The sequence below is a fragment of the Marmota flaviventris genome, chromosome 4, assembly GCF_047511675.1.
Source record: "Marmota flaviventris isolate mMarFla1 chromosome 4, mMarFla1.hap1, whole genome shotgun sequence".
NCBI lineage: Eukaryota > Metazoa > Chordata > Mammalia > Rodentia > Sciuridae > Marmota > Marmota flaviventris.
In genome coordinates this window covers 96,632,588-96,646,440 of record NC_092501.1, presented here as the reverse complement: position 1 = coordinate 96,646,440, position 13,853 = coordinate 96,632,588, and the positions used below count along the sequence as shown (strand labels likewise).

At 36.6% G+C, this 13,853-nt stretch overlaps 1 pseudogene; it reads right to left on the bottom strand.

Moving 5' to 3' along the window:
• Positions 1-4,926: 4,926 nt before the first annotated feature.
• Positions 4,927-13,853, bottom strand: part of LOC114083004 (bifunctional 3'-phosphoadenosine 5'-phosphosulfate synthase 1 pseudogene) — a 65,790-nt pseudogene continuing 56,863 nt past the window's right edge.

Sequence of the window (13,853 nt, the reverse complement as noted above, 5' to 3'; positions counted from 1 at the left end):
AGACAAGATGAAGGAGATTAAGGTAGAGGGAGGAGGGACAGGATAAGGGATGAACAGTGGAGTGAATCTGATCTAACTTTCCTGTGTACATACATGTGTATACCATGGTGAATCTCATCATCGTGTATATCCACAAGGCACTAATTTAAAAAATACTCTAAATAAATAACAGATTAGTAGAGCAGAGGGAAGAGAACAGATGGAGGGAGAAAAGGCGAGAATGGAGAAATACTGGAGGCTAAATTAAAGCAATTATATTCCATGTTTTTATAATTATGCAAAAATATGTCCTAATGTAATATATAACTAAAATGAACCAATAAAAAAAGGGATGCTAGACACATAGGTTCCCCAACTTGGTCTGAAAAGTTCTGCAACAAGAAGGGTGAACTGGAAAGAACTGAGAGAAGAGGAGAAAATGGTACTCTGGACAGCGAACAGCTCTTGAAGGACCTGAGAGCCAGGGAGGTTTTAGAAAGAATCACACAAAAGGGGATGGAGATATGGAAAGAAGTCAGATAGCACAGGGCCTAGCAGGGTATCTTGAGGAGCAACAGGAAGCTGTTTAGGGTTTTCAAACACTGATATAACATCACCCAATATTTCTGAAGATCCCTTTGGCCATCTTCTGAAGAATGGATTGGAATGAATGTGTGAACTAATTGAGAGACCAATTGCTTGGACTGTTTAATAGGCAAGGGATGGAATTTCATTTAAGGTTCACAACCTGGTAGGATCTTCATTTTACAGAGGAGTAGACTTGCAGAGGTAAATCCTCGAAGTCACATGCCTGCCACATGAAAGATAAAACTCTTGTGTTACATCTTCCTAGTCACACACTCAGTGAAATAAGTCTCCTACAAATGTATTCCTGGAACAGAAGGTTAGTTTCCATGTAGATCAACTTATTGATTTATGCAAATAATATTTGTTGAGTGGCAGTTCTAGGCATAGGGGATATAATATTGGAGACATAAGACAATGGATCTTTTCGAATAAAGTTTACATTTTGGTGGATGAAAATGGCAACAGATTAACAAGCTAGCTACATAAATATCAAGGATAAAATGATAGCAAACAAAACAAAACAAAACCCCAAAACCCCCAAACAAACAAAAAACACACCCAGGCGTGTGATAGGCAATGACTTAATGGTTCCTTTTGTTTGATGGTACCAAGAAAAGCCTTCCTGAAACCAGAATAACACGAAGAAGATGCTCTCCCAGGAGGCTGAGGGAAGAGTCTCTCAAGAAGAGGGGATCCCTGGGACAAAAGCTCTAAGGTGGAGACAGCATGGCAGGTTTGAGGGACAGAAGAACCTCAGAGTGGTTAAGTATCAGGGACAGCAGCACAAGATGCATTTGGAGAAATCATTAGGACTAAATTATGAGGGACCTTGTAGGTCAGGGGTTTAGATTTTATTCTGGTTGAATGAGAGTCCCTGGGAAAGTTATTAAAATCAACAAGGTGAAGAAGGCAGGCTGGGATTTCAGTTTTAGATGATCACTCTGACTGCTAGGAGGAGGGGGGGAGGGAAGGAATAAAGGGACCCCAGCAGAAGGCTCTCTCACCTGCCATCCAGGTAAGAGATGAAGGTGGCACTGAGGAGGTGGCAACAATGGAATTGGCAAAAGGTGAACGTTTTAAACAAGTTAATGTTTCTTAGCTAGGGATGTGGCTCAAGTGGTAGTGTGCTCGCCTGGCATGCATGTGGCCCAGGTTCAATCCTCAACACCACATACAAACAAAGATGTTGTATCCGCTGAGAACTAAAAAATAAATATTAAAATTCTCTCTTTCTCTCTCTCTCTTTCTCAAAAAAAAAAAAGTTAATGTTTCTTAGATTGGTCAGCTTTTCATCACTGTGACCAAATTACTTGACAACAATTTAGAGGATGGAAGATTTATTTTGGCTCACAGATTTGGAGGGTTTAGTCGGTGGTTGGCCAACTCTGAGGTAGTAACATTGTAACATAAAGACATGACAGAAGAAAGATACTGCGAGTAATTCAACCATAACTAGAACCATATTGAACAGAAAGGTCAACCTGGCTCAGAAGACTTTTCCATATCTACCAGTATCAACTGGAGAGAAGGATGCCCCATATGCACCACAGAAGGAAAACATTTTGCTTACTTGGGGACAAAGAAAGCTAATACTCAGAAGGCCAAACAGGCACTTTGATGACTTGGACATCAGGAGGAATTGCTTATTTTCAGTCTCCAGAAAGTTCTATAGTGGAAGGAATTAAAAACCCATTTTACTGTCATATGTAGAATTCTAACATGGCTCCCATGACCTTTGTCACCCAGTGTTACTCCTAGAATTATGTTGTGTGACAAAGGGAACTTTGCAAATATAAGTAAAGTCCTGGATCTGTGGAGCTTCCTTAGAATAAGGAGCTCATCATTTGAGCTCTTGAAAAGCAGAGAGTTTTCTCCTGGTGGCTGAAGAGGAAGTTAGAGATATTCTAAGAATGAGAAACATTTGATGCAGTGTTTCTGGCTTAAAGAAGGAGGGGTCCACAGGGTGAAGAAGTGAAGAAGTCAGTCCTACAAGCATAGGAACTGAAGCTGACCAGTACTATGAATTGGTGTGGAAGTGTGTTCTTCCGAGTCTTCAGATAACAGAATGTCCTTGGTTTTGATCTTGTGACTCTCTAAGCAGAGAATCTGAACGTACCTACCTGGACTTCATACCTATAAAACCAAGAGGCAATGAATGGGTGGTGATATAAGCCAACAAGTTTGTGGGAATTCTATAACTTATTATTAGAGAACTATACTCCTATGACGTGCCAGGCACTGTAATAGCTGTTAGAAAGCATACAAGGAGAATTATGCATGGACCTTGCTTTCAGGGTGAAGCCTTGAATGGTTCAATCATTCATCTATGTACAGAGAAGAGGTAGAACTGGGACCTGTCTTGAAGTTCAGCCAGAACTCTTCTTTTATGTAGCAACAGCCCCACTTCCTTCTTCCTCACTTCTCCTGTATGAAGCAACACATACCTGGAAGCTACATGACTGACAGACATGCAACCCTTAAATTCAATGTCTGTATCAATACAGAATCATTGGTGACTTAAGCTGGAATGTTGTATGATGAAAAATGTCTAACATTTGCTCAAGATCATTTAAAAAAATCCAAACTTTGCACAAATAAGTACAATATTATACGGATATAATAGCTCAGTGTTGTGTTCTTAATGTACAAATATAAGTATCAACTGAGCAGATAGACCTGCTAGGGTCTTATTTAGTGTTTAATGGAGCATGGTACACCTGAGTTATGGTAATGTTCTTGTGTGCACTTATTTTAAATCAGTGAATATGTCTACTTTGAAATTATTTTTTAAAAGTGCCAACACAGAGCAATGAACTTTCTTATTAACAATATCATTTTGATAAGAAATATGAGCATATGGGAGTTAGAGAAACTTTTGTTGAAGGATGGTTCCAAAATGAGCAAACTTGGCGGTGCACATTGACTAACTCTTGTCTCTGATGTGTTAGTATTAGGTCTAACACACTGAGTGGAGGGACTACTTGAAATACTTTCAAACTCTCTGTCTGGAGGAAGCACTATCATATCACCATCAAGAAGTGACATAGACTTTTAACTGGTAGAATCAAGCCCCATTTAAGGGAATGCATATGTTCATGTTCTCCCTCTCCTTCCAGCAGACATAGCAACTATCTGCCAAATTTTTATGCCTTTTCCAAACTTGTCACAAAGAGGCAGCTCTCTAGTCAAAGATTACATTTCTTAGCCCTCCTTATATCCAACTGTGTCCATGTGACTTGTTCTCATCTACACACAATGTACCTCTGTTTTTTTTTCTTCATCCACTAACCATAAGTAGAGGATTCATATGCTTTAAGTGGACAGTGGAGCCACAAGATAGAGTCTGCATCCCCAGAGTACCCTGTGGAAGATAGCAGGCTGATCAGAGGTACCTATGTGGGGCTATTGGGAAGTGTCAAGTAAATTCATAGTGTTAAACTAAGGTGTGTGTGTGTGTGTGTGTGTGTAGCATAAACTGCTAATAATTCTGAAAATTTGACTATAATGATCTTTATAATCAGAAAGTTTTATACATATAATCAAAATTCTTTTCTAGAAGCATCAAGATGTCACTAGTACTTCAAACCCATGCTACAAACAGGTAGTCTAATCAAAATTATATCCAATTTAGCATTTTTTAAAAAGCCAAAAAATATATTTTAAAATATATTTTTTAGTTGTAGATGAACACATTACCTTTATTTTATTTATTTACTTATTTTTATGTGGTGCTGAGGATTGAACCCAGTGCCTCACACATTCTAGGTAAGTACTCTACCACTGAACCACAACCCCAGCTCAAATTAACTTTATTGAATAAAGAAGTCTGTTCTGATTTGACAATGATCATAAGAATACTTTAGTTTATAACAGCTGAAATATCAATAGCTGATTGGAAGGAAGAGAGGAGGCAGTTTACATTTTCAGTGTAGAAAAAAATTCTAATTGCTACACATGTCTTGAAAAATTTCCAAAACAAAGTCAAGCCATATTTACTGTTCAGTGATTTTTTTTAAAGGGATGAAAAGTGAGATTCAATGTATATACTGGTTACAACTAATACAACAGCTTGAAAAAATCATGAGACAGAGCATAAATATAAAAAGACATGATTTTCAAATCATAAAATCATATTATAGGAATCTGTTACAAGTGGAAAAATACATTAAAGCCAGCAGTGCGTTACACCAGTTCAAAACAGAACTCATAAGGTGAACAACACTGATGCAAGTTGAGGAAAACTGATTTTAGGAAGCACATCCAGACAGATACAACCACAAAGAAATGCCAAGAGTGACGATGTGGTCCACTCTGGGAGTTAGCAATGCATCAAAGCTGGAGTGATGACTAGGTTAATGCTTAGGTTTTCTCCAGGGATTCCGTCAGCATGGTCTAGGCCTTGAGTGCCATGAACCCTTCAGGAGGCTTCTGGCCTTCTTGGGCAAATTTCTGCATTTGAGTTCCTGACATAAATTCAAAGTCTTCATGGCATTCAGAGTGATAGTAGTCCACGCGCTGCTTCTTGTTGCAAACTGCAACTCGAAAGGGAACGATTTCTAAGGAGGTTAGGCCAGGGGCCATTGTCAGCACTTTGGTGCCCTGGGTTGGATCCTTCCCTGTTTCCGGATGAGGCATGCCAGCGGGGTCTCCTCCAACAATGTGCAACTTTGCTCCTGCAACCATCTGTGCTCTGCAATGCCACTGCACCTCAGTCAGCCCAGCATACATCTGGGAGATGGGAAGATGGCTCCCACTGTGCTTTCAGGATTCAGGACTCCTTCCTCTAGCACCACAGCATACTGCTTTATGCACCACATCAAAGGAACATCGTTGTCCTTTGTCTAGCCACCAAAGGAGTGAAGGAGGAGGATGGGATGCCAGTAGTCCCTCTCTAGAAGTTGCTTATGAGTGTCTTGCATTGACAGAGCATGTCCATTGTGAACTGGGTGACTACACTGGTAAAAATGCAAAGACAGCATCAGGATTCATATCCCTAAACTTCTGCTTGAGCGCAGTAGGAGTAAGACAATATTGACCAAGACCATCATTCCAATAAATTCAGTCCAGGTTTTGAAGATCTCCCCCAATCAGCCAATCTCCTGGCTCCATAAAAATCTTAATGGAGGGGTGGCTCTTGGGTGTTGCTCCCCCCCCCTTCTGGCACAGCACTCCTGTTTCCTGTGCTCAAAACACTCTGGATTGGGAAGAATTGCCACACCATGGTTCTCATACATCAGAGCAAATGCTCTCCAGCTGTCTAGCCTCTCCTTCTATTCTTCAGTAGCTGTCAGAACTATAGACACTGACAAGTTAATGACATCCCCACCCAGAAGACAATCAAAGTGAAGGCACTGTAAGTACTCTCTCATGAAGCCGTTCAGTGGGGTTGTGAAACCTTCAGCCAGAACCTGCACCCACTGCATATCCACTTTATTAGTTTTCAATGCTGGTAATATTTCTGCATCCGTTTTTGCCAGATGAAGTTTATTTTCTGGTACATATAGTTCTTTTACTCCACAAGAGGCATCCACAGGAACAATATCCTGTTCTTATAGAAGTTCCACAACTTGGTGGACACAGTCATTTACATCACAGGAGTCTGTTTTCAACACCAATTCAGGTTTTTCATATTCAGAATCGATCCCAGTAAAACCTTTAATTTCTCCTACCTGTGCTTTTTTTTTTTTTTGTAGAGTTCTTTGACATCCCTCTGTTCATAGACATGCAGGAGAGCATCAACAAATACTTCAAAAAAGAGTAAAATTGCACCCTCATGGATTAGCCTTGCATTGTTTTGATCTTTTGTATAGGGTGATATAAAACTTGTGATGCACACTAAGCCAGCATCTGCAAACAGCTTAGCAACTTCTGTAATGAGCTGAACATTCTCTTCTCTGGCTTTGAAACCAAAGCTAAGATTTTTAAGACCTTGACGAATATTGTCACCATCCCAAGTATAGCATGGAATGCCATGGCAAACCAAATACTCCTCCAAAGCCAGGCTCACCGTGGTCTTCCCTGCTTCAGACAGCCTGTTAATTTCCCACTCCAACTCAGGAACCAGAACAGCAGCCTATGTTTGCATTTTAATGGATCTGTTTGTTACAGTGTATGATTGTGCCTCATTCTTGTTAAGTACCAGGAGTTTAAAAGTTACTCAAAAATTTGTGCTAGCAGATCTCTTATCTGACTGATGAAATGTTTTGTGTCAATTTTTTTTCCTGCTCCTTTTTGCCTCACTGTGCTCCCCAAGATTCCACATAACGCCAACTGCATTTTAAAGCAATGACAGCAATGAAAAACACAAAACCATCAGTCATTGTCAAATACTCTATAAATGGAGACAGAGGAGGGGTTCAGATCTCGGTGCAACAAGGACAGAGGAGAAAGGTCAGTGATATATCATGTGGTGCAGGACTTCCCCCTTGAGCGATTTGCTAAGACTTGCTCCTATTGTATAAGCTTTTGTCTGATTAGAGACTTTTAATTCTAAGACTGAGCCTAAAGTTAAGATTGCAAATATTCAAGTCTCTCTAGAGCACTGGAGAGAAGGAAGAATGCATTGCAAGTGGATTTGGAGGAAAATTAATTTTTGCCATTCATGAAGACCAGGAACTAATATTAACAATTGTTTAACTTATGAAAAATTAATTAGATGACTTATAAATTATGTATGTGGGAAAAAGAAAATCTGTCAATGGGTGGTTTGAGGATTCAGAAGAGCACTTTAGTTGATAACAAAAGGTATTTTGTGCAGCAGGTCACGTTAGGGTGGGCTTTTGCTCTTCCTTTGTGCCTGACCATGGTGAATACAGAATTGTTCTTATGTAACTCCCTGGGGGTGGGAGAACCAGTCATGTCCATAGAGGGTTTATCATTATGTGTTTGTCTGCTGTTTAGAAACATTAAAAGCAGTAGGCAAAAATTAATGGGAAAGAGAACTGAAAAGATGTTGAAAGACAGATATCTGAATACTGAACCCATGTGCTTAGCAACACAGTACAATCTCATAATGAACCCTTCTTCCAGATCACTTGAGTAAACAATAAATAGCAACCCTGGATGTCTAAGCCATACAGGTAATGTAAAGCAAATGGCTTAAATCCCAAATCAAGGTTAGAATTATTATTTTTTTAAATCTTGAAACAAAACGCATGTTCTTACTGAGTCTGACTTTTAAAGAAATATTTAATTAATGATGAAGAGAGAAATAAGCTATAATTCAGGAAATAGCTACTCTGAGTTAATGATGAACTTATTTTTTGTTCCCATATTTTAAAGTATGATTGATATTCTTAGTATAAATTAAATCATATTCTCCAATTAATATACAATACATGATTAAATATCATATGAAATAAATAAAATTCATGGTACTAGCTGATTGCTACAGCTTTTTTCCCTTTATTTCTTTCCTTAACATCTCTTGATAAAAAGATATATTATTTTCTGTACTTAAAGAAGATAGCTTAATCAACACTAAACTGTTGTGTCTCAAGTTAAATTTTAAAAAATTAACAAGTTTGACTGGAAATTGCAGAGACTTTTAAAAGAAAGTACAAATGTACCTAAAGGATAGTCTAAAATCCGAAGAATAATTTCCTTTATGTATTTCAGTAACCAGGTGGGCATTTATAATCCCAGCTGAGGGTGTTTCTTTTATACTAGGGAAGACTGACCAGGGTTTTGCTGCAATAAGGGGTGTAGATAGTATGCCAGTAATTTTTACAGTAATGCAACCCTTGAGGTTTTATCTTATACTTATGTTCACACAGAAGGAAAAAAAAAGCATAAAAAATTAATTTTAGCTTTATTACAAAGACACCAAATATTAACTCAAAACTAAGTGACTGAAATGTGTCCTTTATATCCTAGGCATTTTCAGTGTCAAATCTATAGAGACAAGTGCACCCAGAATAACGATCAGACTACTATCAAACTGAAATTTAATTATGTTCACTCACATTTTCAAATTATTCCCAACAAATTACCTTGGGTAGGTGACACATCCATCAAGGCAAGTCTAATTTCATATTCACAGTAATGTACTTCTGTAAACTGCTCTAATAAGGTTTTAACTAAGTTTTGCTCTTGACCTCACTAAGCTGAAATATTGCAGGCTGTGTGTTTTGCAGTGTCTCCAATTAATTTCTGACCTTGGTGCTGCCTGGGCACAATGAGGCAAGTGAAGGGTGGAGATCAGATTTAATTTTGAATTTCCTGACTGCTGCTGGTTTGTATCTCAACTTCAACAGTACTTAGACATGTTATTTTTGGTCAGTGACTTTTTATGCAGCACGCTGGGCAAATGTAATTAAGTAGGCTAAGTTTTGTTCTCAGCTGTCCTCCAACTTCTTGCATGGGAACTTGGAGTTTCAACAGGAAACACCTGTATGGTAGTTGTATACCAAGCCTTCCCAGAGAATTAATATATAACATTGTTCCTGGGCCTCACTGCTCTTCCCCAAATAGAAAGGCTCAGCTGTATTTGCAGACTGTATTTTTAATTACTAGTGAAAATCCAAACTCTTAAAAGGGAGCCTTGTTTTTTAAGCGTTTATTTTTTAGGCTTAGCAATATCAAGGGTCAGATACGTTATTCATATATTTCATTATTCAATATTAGACATATTTTTATTCAACTGACCTTCATTGAATGTCTACTCTGTGTAAGGATCGTGGAGGTACATAAAGAAATCAGACTTAGATCCAACTCCTAACAGATATTAGCAAGAAACACATTATAGTCTTGAATAAAACCCAATTAATTCCTACTTAGAGATGACCCACAGACATTTGGATAAGATGTTGGATTTGTGAAAATAAATTGAAAGTGTGCTGTTAAAATCCTCTATGACATTATCATTTCAGCAAAATAGTGAGACATTAAACATTAAAAAAAAACTCAACAAAAAAATCTGGAAATGAAAAACAAATGTAACAAAACTACACTTTGAATTTTATAGCTGAGCTCCTGGTGAAGTAGGAGAAATCCTCAGAGACAAACATACTCACAGGGTTGCTGCAACAGAAGTGGCAAGTCAAGCTGAACATGAGGCTGCAATTGCTCTGGTAAAATCTGCACATTTATTTTACTCAGAGATTTGGCTTCTAATAGCCTAGTGGCCTCAGGAAGTGAGCTAAAGTAAGACATGACATTGGAACCAGTGTACTGGAGGGATCTATTGTGCCCCACGGATTACAGCAGAAGCAAATGCAATTATTATCCATAGAGACATGTTCAACCTAAACCTCACAGTATCCCCATGGATAAAACATCAAGGTATAATAGAAGATTAGGACTTGCATTCAAAATATACAAAGAACTGTTAAAACTCAACAATAAGAAAACAAACAATTAAATTTAAAATTGAAAAAAAAAAAACATCTAAATACACACCTCAACAAAGAAAAAAATACAGCTAGCAAAGAAGCTATGAAAAGATGCTTAATATTATCTATCTTTAGGAACTTGCAAATTAAAACAATAACAAACTATTCATTCAAAGAAAGGTGAATGGATTAAAAAACCTATGTATGATAGAATAATACTGATAAAAAGAAATAACCCATAACTATGAAGTGATATGATAGTATCTTACATGCATATTACTAAATGGAGAAACCAATCTGAATCTATGATTCAAAATAAATGAGGTTTTGGAAAAGGCAAAAATAAAGAGATGGTTGTCAGAAGTTGGCATAGGAAGGGAAGAATAAGGGTAGAGCACAGGGGATTTTTAGAGCAATGGAACTATAAGATACCATTATGATTTGGATATTAGGTGTTCCCCAGAAGCTCATGTGTGAGACAATGCAAGACCGTTCAGAGGTGAAATGATTGGGTTATGAGAGTCTTAACCCAATCAGTGAATTAATCTCCTCATAGGGATTAACTGAGTGGTAACTAAAGGCAGGTGGGTGCAGCTGGAAGACGTCAGTCTTTGGGGCCATGCCGTTGATACATTTTGTATCAGATGCATAAAGTCTCTCTCTGCTTCCTGATCTTTGTGTCTTGATCCACTTCCCTCTACCACATTCTTCCACATGATGTACAACATCACCTCCATCCCTGAGCAATGGGGCTGGCTGTCTATGGACTGAGACCTCTGAAACTATGAGCCTCAAAATAAAATTTTCCTCCTCTAAAATTGTTATTTTCAGGACTTTTGGTCACAGCAGCAAAAAACTGACTAAAACAGATAATGTAATGTTGGAATATAATATAACACATTTATCAAAATCCACATAACTGGCTAACACAGAGTGAACCCTAAAGTCAATTATGGACTTTAGTTAATAATAATAATAATAATAATAATAATAATAATGTGTCAGCATTGGTTTATGGAGTGTAACAAATGTGTCACACTAATGTTCAACATTAATAAGGGAAAAGTTTAGGAGTGGAGGGAGATAGGGGAAAGAAAATTGTACTTTCTGCTCAACTTTTCTGTAAGTCTAAACTTTGATAAAAAATAAGTATCGATTTTTAAAGTTTATAAAATACATAAATAATCAATTAAAAAGGAGGCTCAATTAGAGTCATTAAAAAGAAAATCACAGGTTAGAAATGTCAAATAATTGGTATATTGCATATTAAATATAAAATTGGAGCATTTGAAATATTTGAAGAGCCCACCATTTTAAAGTGAGCAAGAAATAAGAAAAATGAAAACAAGAAAGAAAGAAAACCCCAGAAATATTTGAAAATTAACCAAATAAATATTCTAGAAAAAATATGATTGAAATTAAAAAATAAATAAGAACAGGATTTCTAGTGGCAGCCAAGATGGAGAAACAGGGACTACATTTACCTCTCTCCTGAAACACTTTAACACACACACACACACACACACACACAGCAATGGTTTTTAAGACTCTAGATATCATGTATCAAGGGACAATAATATCTGGGAGAAGAGAAACAAGTATGGTGAGTTCTGTGATTTCCTGAGCTGTCTTGAGAGAGTTTATAAGCCTTGATGAGGGGAGGGAAACCCAGACAGAACTTAGCAAACTTCCAGAGTTGAGGACACAGAGCAGATAGTTGTGGGGAAAACAGGTGAAGAGAGATCACAGGACAGAGAACGTGAAAGGAAAGAGCGGCCCAGTGAGAAAATTCTGGAGATCTGCAGGAGGTCACTGTTGAGTACTCTAGGTCACCCTGGGCTTTGTGGAATATCAGTAGAGCCTGGAGCTCTTGACACTCAGAAATATTAGAAGTAATAGTGCCTGAAACTCATGGAGGCCTGGGAATGGAGTCTGTTCATACTACAGAGATTGGAAAATTTCAAGATTTCTAAGGCCTTTGGTAAAGAGAAGGGTCTCTTGCCTTGGAGTAGAGTAAATAGCTCTAGACCAAGCGCTGCTCCAGTCCCGCTCAACAATCCTTAAGGCAAAACCAAAGTACTGGGCTATTTTCTAGTAATCTAACTACATCTTAAATAAAACTAACAAATATTTATAGGAATAAAAAAACAACCTAACACAATAAGGTTAAATAAAAAGTGACTTAAATCCAACAAAATATTACCAGGCATGCAAAGAAATATAAAAAAATCCAATCCAAATAAGAAGATAAAGTCATCAGTTGAAGCTAACTGGACACAGAGATTAGAATGAGCAGACAATAATTTAAAATCAGGGCTGGGGATGTGGCTCAAGCGGTAGCGCGCTCGCCTGGCATGCGTGCGGCCCGGGTTCGATCCTCAGCACCACATACAAAGATGTCGTGTCTGCCGAAAACTAAAGAATAAATGTTAAAAAAAAAATTCTTTCTCTCTCCCTCTCTCTCTATCACTCTCTCTTTAAAAAATAATAATTTAAAATCAAATATTATGGCTGTATTCCATATGTTCAAAAAGTAGAGAGGTACACAAACAAAAAAAGACCTAAATCAGCTTCTAGTGATGAATCTCAATTTGCTAAATTAAATATATGTACATTGGATACTATTAACAGGTGATTGGATGTTGCAGAAGAAAATACCCATAAACTTAAACATAGAGCAACAAAAACTATTAATAATAGGACCCAGAAAGAAGATAATTTAAAAAAATAAATACAGTCTTAGGAGCCTCTGGTCAACTTGAAGTGACCTAATATATTGTAGTATATAACTAGAATTCTTAAAGAAGAAGATAAAATGGAATATGGAAAAAATATACATTGAAAACTATAAAACATTGCTGAGAGAATTTAGAGACCTAATAAATAAATGTATAGCTATATTGTGTTCTTAACTATAACTCGATAAGATGCAAATTGATTTCTAGATTGAACAGAATCCAAATAAAATTTCTTACAAACTCTTTTGAAGAAATGGACAAAGTGATTCTAAATTTACTATAGAAATGCAAAAGATTTATAGTAGCTTGAGTGACTTTGAAAAAGAACAAAGTTGGAGTACTAAGACTACCTGATTTTTAGACTCCTTATAAAGCTAAATAAATCAATACAATGTTGCATTAAAATACAGCTGACCAATGGAAACTAACATGGAGTCCAGAAATAAAGCCACATGTATATGGACAATTGATTTTGGCATAGGTGATTCAATGGAAAAAGAATGTTTTTTTTTTTTCAACAAGTGTTATTACATCAACTGGATATCTATATGCAAAAAAAGAAAAGGAAAGGAAAAGAAACTGGCTTTGTTCCATATCTCACACCATAAACAATACTTAAAATGGGTCTCAGATTAAATGTAAATGTAATTATAAAACTATTAGAAGAACACATAAGAAAAAGCCTTTATGACCCTGGCTTAATAAAAAAATTCTTAATTAAAACACCTAAAGCACACTCTATAAAAAATAATAAATTGAACTTAATTAATATTGAAAATATCTAATCATTGAAGGTACCATGAAGAAAATGAAAAAATAAGCTATCACCTGAAAAAAAACTTTTGCAAATCATATCTTATAATAAATTTGTAACCAAAATATATCAAGAACTTTGAAATTTATTTAAAAAATTATCCATTTAAAAATTTGACAAAACATTTGAAGGTACATTTCACCAAAGAATATGTACAAATGACAAATATGCATGTATAAAGAGGCTCAACATTAGTTCTCAGGTAAATGTAACTTAAACCACAGTAACATTCTACTACATGCCTATTAAAAAGGCCAATTTTGTTTTAAAAACTAATCATATCAAAAGTATATGAAAGGATGTATAGAAATGAGAATATAACAATATTGATAACATTTTGAGTCTCTTAAAATGATAAGCATATACAGATCATATTATCTGTGTTAGTCTGCTTCTCATCAC